The sequence below is a fragment of the Tupaia chinensis genome, unplaced genomic scaffold (assembly GCF_000334495.1).
Source record: "Tupaia chinensis unplaced genomic scaffold, TupChi_1.0 Scaffold000042_1, whole genome shotgun sequence".
Taxonomy (NCBI): domain Eukaryota; kingdom Metazoa; phylum Chordata; class Mammalia; order Scandentia; family Tupaiidae; genus Tupaia; species Tupaia belangeri.
The window spans coordinates 884773-900761 of record NW_006159497.1 but is presented as its reverse complement, the minus strand read 5'-3'; the positions used below and the strand labels follow the sequence as shown (position 1 = coordinate 900761).

The 15989-nt window shown below is 40.0% G+C and overlaps 1 long non-coding RNA gene across 2 annotated transcripts in view; it reads left to right on the top strand.

The window, feature by feature from the left end:
• The first annotated feature begins 3998 nt into the window (after positions 1–3998).
• Positions 3999–15989, top strand: part of LOC102493582 (uncharacterized) — an 18656-nt gene continuing 6665 nt past the window's right edge. For both annotated transcript variants that reach the window (XR_003549878.1, XR_333304.1), the window contains exons 1-2: positions 3999–4142; positions 10104–10181. This is a non-coding gene — a long non-coding RNA (uncharacterized LOC102493582). The remainder of the gene's footprint in view (positions 4143–10103; positions 10182–15989) is intronic.

The following is a 15989-nucleotide window of genomic DNA, read 5'->3' as shown; positions in this document are numbered from 1 at the left end:
AGGTCGGAGACGCAGATCGCGGTTGACTACATGGAAGTCCAGTGACATAGCCATTACGCTAACTGCTGGTCCCTGTGTTCTCTCTTCTAATGAATGAGATTGTTACTGACCCAAAATCTTTTAGAATAAGTTTTCTCCAAAGATCTTGGTGGATTGGCTCCATCTATTCATTAGGCATGCATAGACATGGCCCCTAAGGTTCAGTTTACACAGGATAAAACTGAGAACTACCCTACTAGCTACAAACTATATTTTCTTTCAGTAAATATATTCACAAAATTTTCTTTCCCTTAATAAATATTCAGAATATCTGCTACGTTGTGAGTACTCTGCAAAGCAGTTGGAAGACTACAATGAAGAAAAATTGGGGAAAATTGGAAACATTCTGACATGAACCAAAAAGATGAGTAGATACCTCATCTAGCAGTCTGTTCTGCAGAAGTTCAACCTCTCCCTGTCTTTGAGCTCTGTTACAACTCTCTACATTATACAAAACTGGCAATAATGTGAATGATTCTTGTCCATAGAAATGCAATTGATTCTTACCCTGTGGCTATTGACCAGTTTGCCAGCTTTACTTGTATTTGCAAATTATTATCCACATACCTAATGCTTACATAATGTTTATCTGCCCTTTGAATTCTTTGAAACATTTGTGACATCTTATAAGTTCCTGCATTAGTTAAAGGGTTAAATGACATGTTTTACATAGGCTCATGTTACATTTGCTAGCAAATCAAGATACTACAGCTTTAAATATTTTTCCTTTAACAATACGACATGGACTTTATAGAAGCTATAAGCTAAGTATGCACTGCATGATCTTGTAAACTGTACATCGGCAGGCACTTAAGGCACTCCAGAGGTTTATAACAGGGGGACTTGATACTGTCTATTTAGTCAGGGCAGAATCCCCCATGAAAGTAGCATTTGAGCTGGTCAGGTAAGAGTTTACGAAGTGCATGTGTAAAGAAGAGAGGCATTCAGGAGTGAGCCAGCTTGTTCTAAGAACAGCTCAAGATAATTTCTCCCAGAAGGAGATTTGTGGTCCTGGGGGAGAGTGGGCTTTGGACAATACTTCAGAGAAGCTGGCAGATTTGGCAGCTGTCATTGTCTGTGCTTCATGATAAGAGAGTTTGCCAGTGAGCCATCTTCAAATGGGATGAGGCCAACAGTTTGGGGAGATGGCAGCCGAGAACCCAAGGGCTGGCTGTCTCTCACCTCCTTTTCCTGGGAAGAGTGCTCCAACCACTTGCTTTGATGATCAGTCAAACAGCCTCCTTTGAAACACATCCACAGCAAGCCTAGCCTGTGATGCTGCATTTCAGAAAGGGGTGGCATCTGACAAGAGAAGGATACTTGCTTTTCTTTGTGAGCACTATTGGCCATTAAATTTATAGTTATCAAACCCATTGTTATTTACTAAGTGTCATTTTATAGTTTCCTTACCATTTTTGTTCTGGAACCTGGATTCAAGTGATTTCCTGTGCAAGCCCCACTAGCTGGAATGCTCCCTTTTCAGGGCATCTGATTATTCTTGTATTTTATTTATTTCTCTATCCTAGTGTCATCTCAGAATGACCTTCTGAATTGCCTCATCTAAAATCATCCCTTCCTCTTTCAATTTTTGTCATGTAATTCAGACAGTCAGTACATATTAAGCGGGGATTTATAGTGCGTATTTTTCAAAGTCTGGCTAACTTCGCTTAACACTAAATCTTCTATGCTCATCCATTTTGAGTTGAACGATAGGATCTCATTGTTTCTTATGGCTAAATAATATTCCATAGTAGAGAGGACAAGTGTAGATGCCAGAGACACTAAGGGGAGGGGATAGAGAGTGAGTGGAAGAGGGTGGTTGGGAGGGGCAAAGGAAAGAAACATTTAATAGACAAAAGAATGTAAAGTTCTCCCTTAACAGCTGTTCAAATCCTGGACCTGATAGCTTGGAAATCATGCAGGACACATGTGTATGCATGCTCAAAATACCAGGGGAACAATGGAGGAGAAGGGATTGTAGCATGACCATCTCCCCCAAGAGGGTGATTTTTTACTTTCCCTCTCATTATCTCTCTCTGTCTCTCTTATGAGCACATTTGCCCTGTGGCAAAAACCAAAAATGAAATAAGGTAAACATCCTATAATTTTTGCTTTATAAACAACAACGAAAAACAAGATAAAATAATCTCTTCCTCAGTCTCTTCCATTTTATCCTTCAATAGCATAGGCTACTATCTCTTATCCATTAGCCTTCTTTGCCTCTTCTACAGAAAATTTTAGCTGAGATTAGGGAAAGGGCAGAAGTCGAAAACACCAATTGAAATCCCTCTTCATGGTCCTCAAAAAAAAAAAAAAAAAAAAAGAGTCCACTTTCCATAGATTTCTATCTTTGGTGTAAGCATTTCTTGTCTGAGAAATCCATTCATTAGCTGTTTGGACTTTCTCAAAAGGAACACAAATCCAGTGAGGAAATTCAAGTGAAAAGATTCTGATAACTCTAACTGCTACATATATTTTTTTAAATATTGTCTTTATAGGTCTGGAGAGGGTCTCTTGGCCCCAAAGAATCTTCCTCACAGATCACTGATTAAGTTGCAAATCTGCAAATTCTATTAGATTTAATTGACCCTTTGTCAAAGTCAATTGCTCCAGGAAACACAGATATACATGCATCCATATGTTTGTACAATTCGACATCTGCCCTGAGGAATTCTACTTTTGGCTTTACTAGGTATTAACACCTTGATGTGAATGAAATCATTGTATTTATCACCTGAAAAATCCCAGTCAAAAAGACAGTATATTGGCTATGTATTGAATAGTTCACAGTTCACAATATCCTTCATTTATGCATCCCATGGGCCAATCACCATATCAAACATGGAATATCTCATTTATTTCATGCAAACACCCTAAGAAACAGATTTTCTTGTTACTACTTATAGGAGGAAGTAAATCCAGGAAGATTAAATGGCTTGCACCCAGTTACACCAAGATTCAGAACCAGGATTTCAACCAAGGAAATCTTACTCGAGCCTCCACAGTCTAAGAACTCATGACCCGTTTTCCCTATTTACCTTCAGTTAACTCACACAATTGATGCTGTAAAGATGGCATCTTACACATTTAAGTTTTGAAAGCTGATACTCAACCAGTGAAGTGAATTATCTCAGATGGTGGTTTCAGCCCTGTCTGTGCAGTAGAATTACTCAGAGCTTTAAAGATCTCCATGGTTAGATCTATTGTCTATTAAGGGATCCTGATTTATTTACTCTTGTTACACACATACACACACTGGATCCCTGTGCAACCAGAGTTGAAAAATAAAAACTGTACTAAACTTGCTAAGCAAAGAGGTAAATAGGCATATTTTAGTTTGTTGTTGTTTAGGTTTTTGCTATAACATGAGTGTCCTCACCAGAGAGAAAAAAAGAGAGAGACAGCGAGAGGGAAAGCAAGAAATCACCTCCCAGGGAGTATGGCCACACCACAGTGCCTTCTCCTCCTGGGATTTTGGGCATGCACGCTCATGTACCCTGCGTGATTTTCTAACTGCTAGATCTGGGATTCAAATCATGGTTGGCCATGTGGGAGTCCAGTACCTTAACTGCTACACTGACTGCTTGCTCCAATTTTAGTTTATCTTATTTATTCCTTCCCTGAGCAAGGGAGACAAGTGAGAAGGAGAGAGAGAGAGAGAGAAAGAAAGAGAGAAAGAGAGAGAGAGAGAGAAAGGCACTACCATCTAAAAGATTTTAGTTTATTTGTTTTAGGGTCTTGATGCTGCAATCCTTCCCCAGCCTCACCCACCCAGATCATTAGCATCTGGCATACACAGGGAGCCCTCAGAACACAAATAAACAAATCTGGGACCTTCTAACATGGCTTAGAATCCTGAAGCTTTGCATTACAGCTGTTCCACTCTGGGTGATCTCATAAAGGAATTTCTATTCAGAATTCTTGAATTGAAATCCTTGGTCATCATACAGGGATGAGATTTTCCATGGAGAACTTTGACTTACCACACACAGGAGTCGCTGCATTTTCCACCAGCAATCCAGGCAATGTTAATGCACTATGAAGTCTGAGAATCTGTGCCAAAGAAAACCACTCTGCATGGAACTGTCAGGCCTAATTCTCAGGTGTGTAGCAGAGTGAAAAATCATGACTTACTTTAATATTGCCTCCATTTGCCTTATCTCCCTTTAGACTGAGAGAGCTTCTGGAAACAATGTCTACCTTGTTCACTGCTCTCTTTCTACTTAATAGCACCACACCTACACATCACAGTGATTGGAAGGCGTTTGCTGGATTATGCAAGGAAAAAATGGTAGAAGAATGGAAGTCCAACTGAGATAAGAGTTATTAGAAAACAAGATTCTTTCAACAAATAAGAGGCAGTTTGCATTTTTTTATGTGTCAGACACGGTGCACAGGGATGAGAATAGCATGGTATGAAATAAAGTATCTTTTCTTATCAACCTTATATTTTAATAGAAAAACTTAAGCAATACACAAAATAGGGTTATTACTAAAACTGATAGGCACAATGAAGAAATTCAAATAGAGAGTTGGTGTGAAAAATGGGTGGATTACTCTCTCTCATCTACTTCCACATTTCGATTGTTTGGACATCCCATGGCCAGGTGCAAGCACTCCGATTAGGATCCAGTTATGGTAATCCCATCCACCTTAGCAATCCACTTTAGCAGTGGTTGGTTTAGAGAAGGCAGGCGATCCAGTTCTGAACAAGGACCAGTGAAGCAAAGTCTGTGGTCAGGGGTGGGCTTATCTAAAAAGTTTCTTTGATCTCCAAATAAAATGATCATAGGAGCAGTGGCTTAGTCCTCTCATGGGCTTTGTTGCATTTGTATATGACATGACACCCAGAGTCACACAGCCTTTTTATGGCCAGGAGGAGGAACAGACTGATGAGATATATCTGGGTTTCTGGAGACATCACTGAGCTGTATTTACGAGCTGCAGAGACATGTACCTCTCTTATGTGAAATAATACATCTTTATTTTCAAAATTGGTTTGAATTTAATCATCCCTACTTATATCAAAGGTATCCTAAATAATGCAATGAAATATGGTGAAATATGGTGTGTGGGGTGAGCAAGGGGTGGCATAATCTAAAGAGGGTCTCTCTGAATTATGACAGTTGAGCTGGAGATTTAAATAATGAGATAGAACCAATATTCTGAATTCCTGGAAGCAATGAATTCAGGCAGAGGACATCAAGTGCAAAAATCCTAAACTGTGAAGGAATGTAGCATGTTCAAAGATTTGGGAAGGAAGCCAGCTGAGGTCAAGGGGGAGCTGTGCTGTGTGAATCCACCAGTGGCATCACTTAAGAACCTCCAAATGAAAACAGAGATCAAATGATACAGGTGTGGTAGGCCAACAAATGTTCCCTCTCCAAAGGTGACCATGCCCTATTCCCAGCCCAGTGAATATTTTACCTTTATGGTGTCTGATTTTAATTTTTATTTCACTGATAACTGGATACCCCAGAATAATTTATAAAGAACAGAAGTTTAGGGCCAGCATATGGTGTAGTGGTTACAACACTGGATTCCCGTATGGCCAATTGTGGTTAGAATCCTGGACCCAGTGGCTTGAAGCTCATGCAGGGCTCATGTGCATGCATGCCTGAAATCCTGAGGGGAGAATTGAGGAAAAGGCATTGAGGTGAGACCATCCCCCCTGGGGGGGTGATTTCTCACATCTCTCTCTGTCTCTCTGGCAAGCATATGTGTCTTATAACAACAACAGAAAACTCTCAAAAATAATGAAAAAGTAATAGAGGTTTACTTGGCTCATGGTGTTGGAAGTCTAAGGACAGGGGGCTATATCTGGTGAAGGTCTTTTTGTAGGGATTCTGCAGAATCCTGAGACAGCTCAGAATATCACATGGAGAGAGAGAGAGAGCAAGAGCAGGGGGCCTGTGTTTTAGCATCAGTTTTCACCTCTCTCCCTTTTCTAAAGCCATCAGAATTTAGTCATGGAGGCCCTGTCCTAATGACCTTATTTAATTTGAATCACTTCTCAAAGTCCTCTTTTCTGAATACTATAATCAGAACAAGTGTCTACCCTATTAATATTGTCATGATAGGAATAAATCTCAACATGTGAATTTTGAGGGGACACATTCAAACCATAACACATGGTGAAAAGAACTTTGCAGGTGTGATCAAGTTAAAGAACTTGCATGCTTTGAGACATCTTATTATACACCATGAAGATGCACAATGAGGGACCAGCAGATGGCATAATGGTTACACGACTGGATTCTCACATAGCCAACTGCAGTTTGAGTCATGGATCCAGTGGCTTACAAGTCATGTCAGACACGTGTGTGTGCATGCCCAAAATCCCAAGAGGAGAACGGAGAATAGCCATCCCCCCTGGTGGGGGGTGTGTGTGATTTCTCACTTTCTGTCTTGTTGTCTCTCTCTATCTCTGGGGCAAGTGCACACGCCCTATTGCAAAATCTTTCTTAAAAAACAATGTACAATGATTAAATGTGGATATATATTGGGTGATCAGGAACATATATATGATATATATATATATTTCAGATAGTAAGACTATCCTAGGTTATCTCTGAGCCCAATGTAATCACAGAGGTTCCTCTGAACGTCTTTGTAAGAGGTGGGATGATGAGACAGAGAGCGAAGGCAATGTGACTCCAGAACAAAGGGATGAAAGGCTACGTGACACGGGGCTGGAGCCAAGGAATAAGAAGTCTGAAAGAGGTAGATTCTTCTCTAGGCTTCCCAAAGGACTCAGTCCTGCCAACACATTGACCTTAGACCAGTAAAGCTGATTTTGGACATCCAGTCTTTAGAATTGTAAGATAATAGATGAGGATTGAGGTCACTTGGTAGAGGAGACAAGAGAAACTAAGACAATATGGCATTGTATGTTAAGATAAAAAGTTTAATCTAATGGAGAAGTTTTTTGGGGGAAAGATTTTTGCTATAGAGTGTATGCACTTGGTAGAGAAACAGAGGGAGAGAAATCACACCCACCCCAGGGGATGATCACACCGCAATCCCTTCTCTTCCATTTTCCTCTCAGGATTTTGAGTGCACATGCGCATTAACTCAACGTGAGCTTTAAGCCACCAGATCTGAGACTCGAACCACAGTTGACCATGTGGGAATCTGGTCCTTAATACGGAGTTTTAAGCAAGAGGATATTCTAGTATATACAGAAACTCCCCTGCATGGTGGAGAAGTAGAATCAGATGCTACCCCAGTGGTTGAGAGGATAAGTGACCATGAATGTGGAGGTAGAAGGGAAGGCGGTCACAAGGAGGGTAACCAGAGGTTTCTGTCCTCTAAAGATGAAAAGGATTCCTGAGATGAGGAGCTTCCATTACTAAAATTGAGAGCATCTCAGACAACCCTGGACATAGTGGTCACCCTTGTGAGAAGTGACAAAATTTTAGATAATTTTAGTCATATTTTACTAACTTAAAAAACTCTGTGGAAAAGTGGAATTGAAGTACATGTTTATTATGCAACACATTTTTAAATTATTGAGTAGACTTTTCATAATAGGCATTTTCCGTGAACTTTTTGAAGACCATTGTAGGTAGGAGACTGAGTCAAGGCACCTACTGATCTGTACGGGCTAAAAGATGGTAGTCTGAATGAGTCCTAAATTTGTGCAAGAAAGTGAAAGAATGGTGGTTCCATTTAAGAAACTGAGGAAGACATGAATCAAGAGCTTGTGAGGGACCTATTAAAGAGGCCAACTGGACACCCAGGACTGGAGAGGAGAAGGATATTAACAAAAAATATTAAGTGGATTACTTCCTCTACTTTCCCATTCTGCTAAGCACAAACCTTGAAGTTACTGAGTCCAGGGGCTATTTTTTCTTCATTTGAAATAATCGTGACAACTGCTTTGTCCTTACAAATTGAGTTTGTCTTCTAAGGTGTTTGCCAGAGCTTTACAACAGGCTTAATCAGTTTCACATGAATTAATGATGGCTATCAAATGGGTGGAAAAGAATGAATTCCAAATAAATACTTATTGCATAATTGAAGTTGCAAGAATCCACTATGAATAAAATATATTTGTATTTACAATGCATAAATCTGGTGGTGACACTGTGGGGCAACACAAGGCTTTTGGATAAGCACCCTGAACAGTGTTAAATTAGTAATAGGCTGAATACATTTCTTAATTATGTCACAGGCGTTGTGCTCAGGAATACCATTTGCAATAAATTGAGTCCCATTTGTATGCAAGCAGTACAAAGAGGAAGTGCTATATTTTGAAAATCCTAATGTACTCATGGGAGCACAGGTTAATGTCATCTACTGCTTAAAATCAGCCCTTGGTTTCAGAGCTTGCAATTGTATTAAGACTTATCATGTTCTCGTTTCATCAAGATAATAATTACTATGGATTTACATATCCTGCCACAAGCAGAAACGTGGGTCCTTCAGGGCTTTTAGAGATGAGAAGTTACATAAGAGGAGTGGGCAGGCTTTATACATGTATGTACTTTTTTACAAAGCATTTTTTTCATTGAAAAGACTGTGAAATAGATGAAGGCAAAAATCACAAAAATAAAAACTATCCACGTAGTGGGTTGAATATTGACACCAAAATCAACAAATGCATAAAGAGATAAATAATTAAGTCCTAATCCCTGAGACCTTTAAATTTGGCCTTCTTTGAAGGATCTTGGCAGATGTAATTAAGTTAAGGATCTCAAGGAGCAGGCCTTATAATACATATAGGCCCTTATAAGGGAAGATTTAAGATTTGAGACACAGGATATAGACAAGGGTTTTATACATTCCATGAAAGCAATTTCTAATAGAATAAAGCTTGGAAACAGAGACATGAAGAGAAGGTGATGTGAAGACAGAGCAGAGACTGAGAGATCCCTTCTATGAGCCAGGGAACACCAAGCAGGACTAACAGCCGCTAGAGACAGGCAAGGGACAGATTCTCTCCCCAGAGTTTTCAAAAGGAATCCATTTTGATTTCTGACTCCAGGTTTCCTTTTTTGTGGGATAATAGATTTTTCTTTTTTTTTTTTTTTTTTTTTTTTTTTGAGAGGTTTTTGCTATAAGGTGCATGCACTCACCAGAAAGACAGAGAGAAATGGAGATATAGAAAGCGAGAAATCACCACCACCACCCCCACCCCACCCCCAGGGGAGGATGGCCATACCGCAATCCCTTCTCCATTCTCCTCTCGGGATCTTGGGCATCCATACACACGCGCACGGCGTGAGTTTAAGCCACCCGATGTGGGACTCAAACCACAGTTAACTACATGGGAGTCCAGTGACATAGCCATTACACCAGTTGCTGGTCCCAATTTTTCTTGTTTTAAACCAGCAAGTTGGTTGTTATTTCTTATGGTAGCCCTAGAAAACTAATACAATCAGTATTTCCATTAAACGGTGAGAAAACATCATTGCCTTCTACAGGCAAAAGAGACATATTATATAAGGTAGGGACTATGAACACTCTATCTTAGGGGGAGGGAAGAAAATGGAGGCACAGAAAAATGAAGCAATTTGTCAAGGTGATTTAGGTCATCAATGCTCATGCTGACACTCAAACTCAGGTAGACAGGCCGGAGAACTGTGTTTCGATACGGTAGCCACTAGTCACATGTAACTATTTAAGTTAATCACAGTTTCATAAAAGTTCAAAATTCAGCTCGCCAATACCAATAGGAACACTGCAAAGACTCGGTAGCCACAGTCAGTCAATGAGGATCAGAGAATATTCACCACCACTGCTGAGAGTTCTATGGAATTTTCCATGGAGTCTGCAAGACTGATCACTATACAGTCTTGTAAAGCGATATTTGTAAATGGTCTCACACGATGTCTGTCTTAGGGTGAGAGCTGCATAAATCATATTTATATTTTAAAAGATTTGTTTCATATGTAAGCGTGTGTGTATATCCGTTTGTATGTCTGTATCACCTATCCATATGTGTTTATGGGAGATGAGATACTTGCACCCACAAGTCTATGTTTTGTGTGGCTAAGGATATAATATTTGCTCCTTTTATTCATTTTCCTGCTTTCTCCCAATGAATAATACGTTGCAAGACCAGACCTTCTGGTGGACTTTTGAATTCTTGGAGACAATCTCTACGACTGGTTCCTGGACACCGCCCTCCTCTCTGGGTACTGTGAAATCTCTTTATTAGAAGCAATAATAGCCTATTATTGGTATGAATACTGAAAGTAAAGTGTTTCTTCCAGAAATTCTCTGGAACTAGATAGTGCCACAGGGTCCTGGCTTACTAGGGTCATTTCTAATTATGGGGGGATAGATCCATCTGGAATGAAGCCAAGAGCCCAGAGATGAAGAGAGGCATGGAGTCCAGGGAATCTCATGTAACCCCTAGATTCAGCTGGGCTTGAGGCTAGTCCGCCCCCAGACTTCCCAGCATGTGCCCTAATGATTTACTCCTTCCACCATGGTAAGCTGATTTGAATTGGATTTTGTCTTTGAATGTTTTTGAAATTTTTCAACTTTTATGAAACTGTGATTAACTTAAATAGCTACACGTGACTAGTGGCTACCGTTTCTAATAGCCTATTATCATAGATGACCAGAATCCTAAGTTAGAAGTTTGTGACATGGTGGTCAATCTAAATAAACATCAGGCTTTTCAAATGTATTGGAACCGTGTGTGATAACAGATCATTGTAATTTCTGTATAATAACTGACTTTGAACATAACATTTGACTCTCTATTTGACTACCTGAGTAATAATAACATACTTTGTAATAACTGGCTCTTACTGTAAAAATAGCAATAATTGATTCTGTGTAATAAATGGCACATTATAGTAATTAAATCTCAAGGTAATAATTCAGTGTAATAGTTGATTCTAGTGTACTAATGGATGCTGTGTAATCGTGGACTCAGGGTGTGATAAACTCCCTGTGTGATCCCTGATTGAGAGCAATAATTGACTCTGGTGTAATAATCGACTCCCTGTGTGACCACTGATCCACAGCAATAATTGACTCTAATGTAATAATGACCTCTCTATATAATAACTGACTCGGATTCTATGTAACATTTGGATTCCTGTATAATAATTGAATCTCTGTGTAGTAACAAGCTCCATGTCTAATAGTGAACTCTCTGACCATCGGCAAAAACGTGCAAATGCTTAGGCTACTAGAGATTACTGTAATAGGGCATTTCTAGCTCTGGGAGAGACAAAATCCAATTCAAATCAGCTTACCATGGTGGAAGGAGTAAATCATTAGGGCACATGTTGGGAAGTCTGGAGGCGGACTGGCCTCAAGCCCAGCTGAATCTAGGGGTTACATGAGATTCCCTAGACTCCATGCCTCCCTTCATCTCTGGGCTCTTGGCTTTATTCCAGATGGGTCCATCCTCCCACATAATTAGAAATGACCCTAGCAAGCTAGGATCCTATGGCACTTAAAGTGGCTGCTTCCAGGGAATTTCCGGAAGAAGCACTTTACTTCAGTGTTCATATCAACCCCTGCCCCTGAAAGATCTAGCTACCCTGGCTTATGTGCTCACACCTGAGACAGTAAAGCAGACAGCTTGATTGACAAGTGCATCATTATCCCAGAGGGTGGGACATAGTTCAGAAATGAATGGATGTGGAGCAGCAAGGGAGCTGCAGCCTCTTGAGCAGTGATGTGAACTCCATGAGTTCATCCCAGCAAGTTCTTCATTCCTTAGGTGATCCAGGCACTGTCTTTAGAATGGTGGTATGAGTAGGACCAGCAGATGGTGTAATGGTTACATGACTGGACTCCCACATAGTCAGCTGCGGTTCCAGTCCCAGACCTAGCAGCTTAAACTCGGGTGGGGCACACATGAATGCATGCCCAAGATCCCGAGAGAAAAATGGAGGAGAAGGCATTGTGGCATGGCCATCTGCCCTGGGGGATGATTTCTCACTTTCTGTCTCTCTTTCCAGCAAGTGCACACAACCTATAGAAAAAACTTCTAAAGATAAAAGAACAGTGGTATGACTGATGTCTGCCTGTATAAACTGGCAAATGTACAAATACATGTGTTTCTTCTTTTGTGTTTTTAAATTTTTTTAATATATTTTATTTTAATTTATTTTATTTTAATTTATTTTTAATATAATTTATTTTAATTTATTTTATATATTCAATCACTATACATCGCTTAGCTTGCAAAGTGAATTTTCCAACATAAATACATTGCATACTAGTAGAAATGTATTTCCAATTCCAGTTGACAATAGTATACACATTGTCATCAACAGACAATCCATTTCTGTGTCCCATAAATACCTTGACTCTCTATTTTTTGGGGGTCATTTTTTGTGTTTTGTATTTTGTAGGAACACAAAATCCTCTTTCTGAGCTACCCTGCGATAAACAGTAAATTGTTGTTAACTATAGTGACCCTATTTACTTTATGACACTACAACTTATTCTTATCTATGTGTGATTTTGTTCTTGTTTACCACCACCTGTCCATCTACTTTCCTCTCTACTCTCACAGCCTCTAAGTCATTCTTCAACTCTTACAAGGTCAGCCTTTTTCAATTTCTATATATGAGTAAGAGCATGTGGTATTTCTCCTTCTGTGGCTAGCTTATTTCCCTTAACATAAATCTTCCAGGTTCATCATGTTACTTCAAATGACAGGATTTCATTCATTCATTCCTAATGGCTGACTAGTACTCCATTGTGTATATATACTACATTTTCTTCATCCACTTGTCTATTGATGGACATGTGTAGATTGATTCTGAATCTTAGCTATTATGAAAAGTACTGCACTAAGAACTGGGGTGCAGATACCCATCAATATACTGATTCCCTTTCCTTTGGATATATGCCCATATTGCTGGATAATGTGGTAGTTTTATTTTGAGTTTCAAGGAAACTGCATATTGTTTTGCATAACAGGTATATTAGTAGGCTTGGTGGATAGAGAACTTCAACAAGATTGCCTAATTTAGAAGAACAACTTTAGTTTTATTCTGTGCAGAGATAGAAATATTAAATCTGTTTAATGTAAAATCCACCCAAGAAACAACTTTCTGGCATTTTCAATGAAGACCGGAACCAAATATTAATACTTTGGTGAGTTTCAGATAGAGGGGCCAGTAGTTTGTGTAATGGCTATGACGCTGGACTCCCATGTAGTTGTCTGCAGTTTGAGTCCCGGACCTGGTGGCTTAAACTCACACTGAGCACTATGTCCGTGCCCAAGACCCTGAGAAGAGAATGGAGGAGAAGAGATTACAGTGTGGCCATCTCCTCTGGGGGGTGATTTCTCGCTTTCTGTCTCTGTTTCTCTCTCTGTCTTTCTGATGAGCACATATACCCTATAGCAAAAACCTCTCCAAAAAACAAAAGGAGTTTCCGACAGAAATTGTATTGCCCAAACTCATCACCACTGGGGGTATATACAGGTATATGCCTATATTTGCCTGCCCAAATATTTTCTGGTGGAGCAATGGGTCTCTCTGATGGAAAACACATTCCAGAGACTTGGTATAGGCCCTGCCTTTCTGCTACCAAGTCAGAGGGCTCCATCTCATTCATCACAGTCATTGATTCTGAGGTGAGCACATGACCTGAGCTGAGTCAATCAGTCTTCTTAGAAACTTTTCTTCAAAAGCCAAGGGGGGACTCAGTCTCATCATGATGAGTGGGACTAGCTCTAGTGTATGAGTTTGAGAAGGCTCATGACATTGTGTCTGCTCTCCAGGTAGACTGACCTTAAGAATAGATTCCTAATTGCATTCTCTACAATCTTGGCTAAAGTAGGTGAGTCTGAAGCCAGTAACACTTTGTGTTTTCTTAGTTAGTTGAGTTGGTCTACAAGCCAATCAAATTTATTTCTTTGAGTTGGTTTTCTGTCACCTGTGACTGTTAAAACATCTGTAGTTTTTCTCATGTTAATGTGCACTGGATAGGCAATGTTTCGCAATTGCTTAAGCCAATAGGACTGCCTTGTAGGCCTACTCAAGACTGATCTCAAACAGACTGTTACATAGTTCCTGCAACATTTCAGGTTTCCATCAGATTCTCTTACTGTGGCTGAGTGGCCCATAAAACAGAATAACCAGACAATGCCTCCAAAAGTCATCCTGAGAACATGCTCTTTTTTTATTTTAATCTTAGAAAGAAAGTGGAACATTTTTCATGTCTCTGGCAGCTCCATTATGATGCATTTGGACATTTTTGATAAAATTATGAGGCATAAAAAGTTTGAAGCATTGAAGATTAATTTTCCTCCATAAATATATAGATCATAGTCAAATTCTATATGACTAGTTTTGCCCAGAGCAAAAAATATTTTCAGTGTAATTTCATAGCAGTATGGAAGCAGATGATGGGACAACAGCATTGAAAAAGATTTTTGTGGATTGTAAGTGTCAGTTTAACATTCACAACCTGATGAATCGAGTAGAAGCTGCCGTTAAAATGTAGGGCTTTGTTGTTCTAAAGTTAAAAAAAAAAGTTGGGAGCTGGTACAGAAGTAAAATTAAAGTAAAAGAAAATAAATAATCCATATCTCTTCTGTTCTGTTTAAATATTAAAGTGTCAGCTGCAATTTTGAAATGACACAAAGAGGCTTGCTAAGCTGAAAAAGTGCTTCCATTGTTGGGTTTCCAGGCTGTCTGAGCTGTAATTTCATTGAGGGATGATTTTCTGGTAAGAGGTTTCTGAGTTGTATGGTCTGTTACAGGTTAAGAAGCAACTACACTATACACTTAATGAGTTTTGTTTCTTCTAATTGCTCTCTGATCTCATGGTCTTTCCCGAGAGCTATTGTTAGCTGCCCCTAGAATGGAGTTGCTCACTCTACCTGGAACTGCAATTCCTTTCTAATGCCCCAACTGTATTATTTGTCTGACCAACCAACCAGTCATGGAATTCCCAATGAATGGCTTTAGAAGAACTTTTAAAACTTTATGGAAGGCTCCTCCTGGTGGCACAGTCCATGGCCTACTAGACTGCAGTGCTGGAAGCCACAAGCCCACCACAGGTTTGGATCCCCAGGCATATTTCAAATATGTTTGTGATGAACTATGCAACTTTCAGCACTGCAATTCAGTATGCGACCAACTGTTTGAAAGAGGCTAGGCCACTATTGATATTTTAGGCAGGATTATCTTTTGTTGTAAGAAGTTGTCTTGTGCTTAGAGGATGGTGAGTAGCATCCTTGCCTTCATCAGATGAGATCTGAGCAGAAACCCTGCCCCTGGAAGTGACAACCAAAACCGTCTCTAAGAATGTCAAATATGCTGTAGAGACAAACTCACCCCTGTTGAGAACCATGGGTCTGGAGTGTGGTTCAAGATCCAGACTCAGCCAGTTAGATGTGTCTTTTCCAGAACTGGGAGTCAGAAAGTCCATAGAACATGCCACAGAAGTTCATTGCCTCCGTCAGTTCCTTGCTGCACCATCAGTAGCACCAGCAGTGCCTGGTTCTGTAATCAGAGCCAGCTGTGAGGTCTCTGCAGTGTCCCGGGTCAGCTGAGCTAGCTGGCGTTAGTGTCAGTGATGTCAGCAAACTATTTCTGGGCCATGATTTTGGCTGAGCCACAGCCTGTCTAGCTCCCCAACTCCCTGGCTTTCTTTTTTCTTTTTTTAAATTGTCAGAGAGCATATGTACTCATCAGAGAAAGATGGGGGCGGGGGGGAGAGCATCTCCCAATGGGACATACTCATGCTACAATCTCTTCTCCTCTCTCTCTCCAACCACACGATTTTGAACATGCACGTTTATGCACCAGAATATTTTTTAAGCCAACATAGCCTGGATGTGAACCATAGTCAGCCATGTGGGATCTCGATCCCTTAACCACTAGGCTACAAGGATACCCTGCCTGGCTTTCCTTAAAGCCTAGCTCTCCACTTTTCCAGTGACTCAATGAACAACCCAAATAGGCTTTCAATAAATTCCTTTCATTTTTAAATGAATAATGGCCTATTCCTGC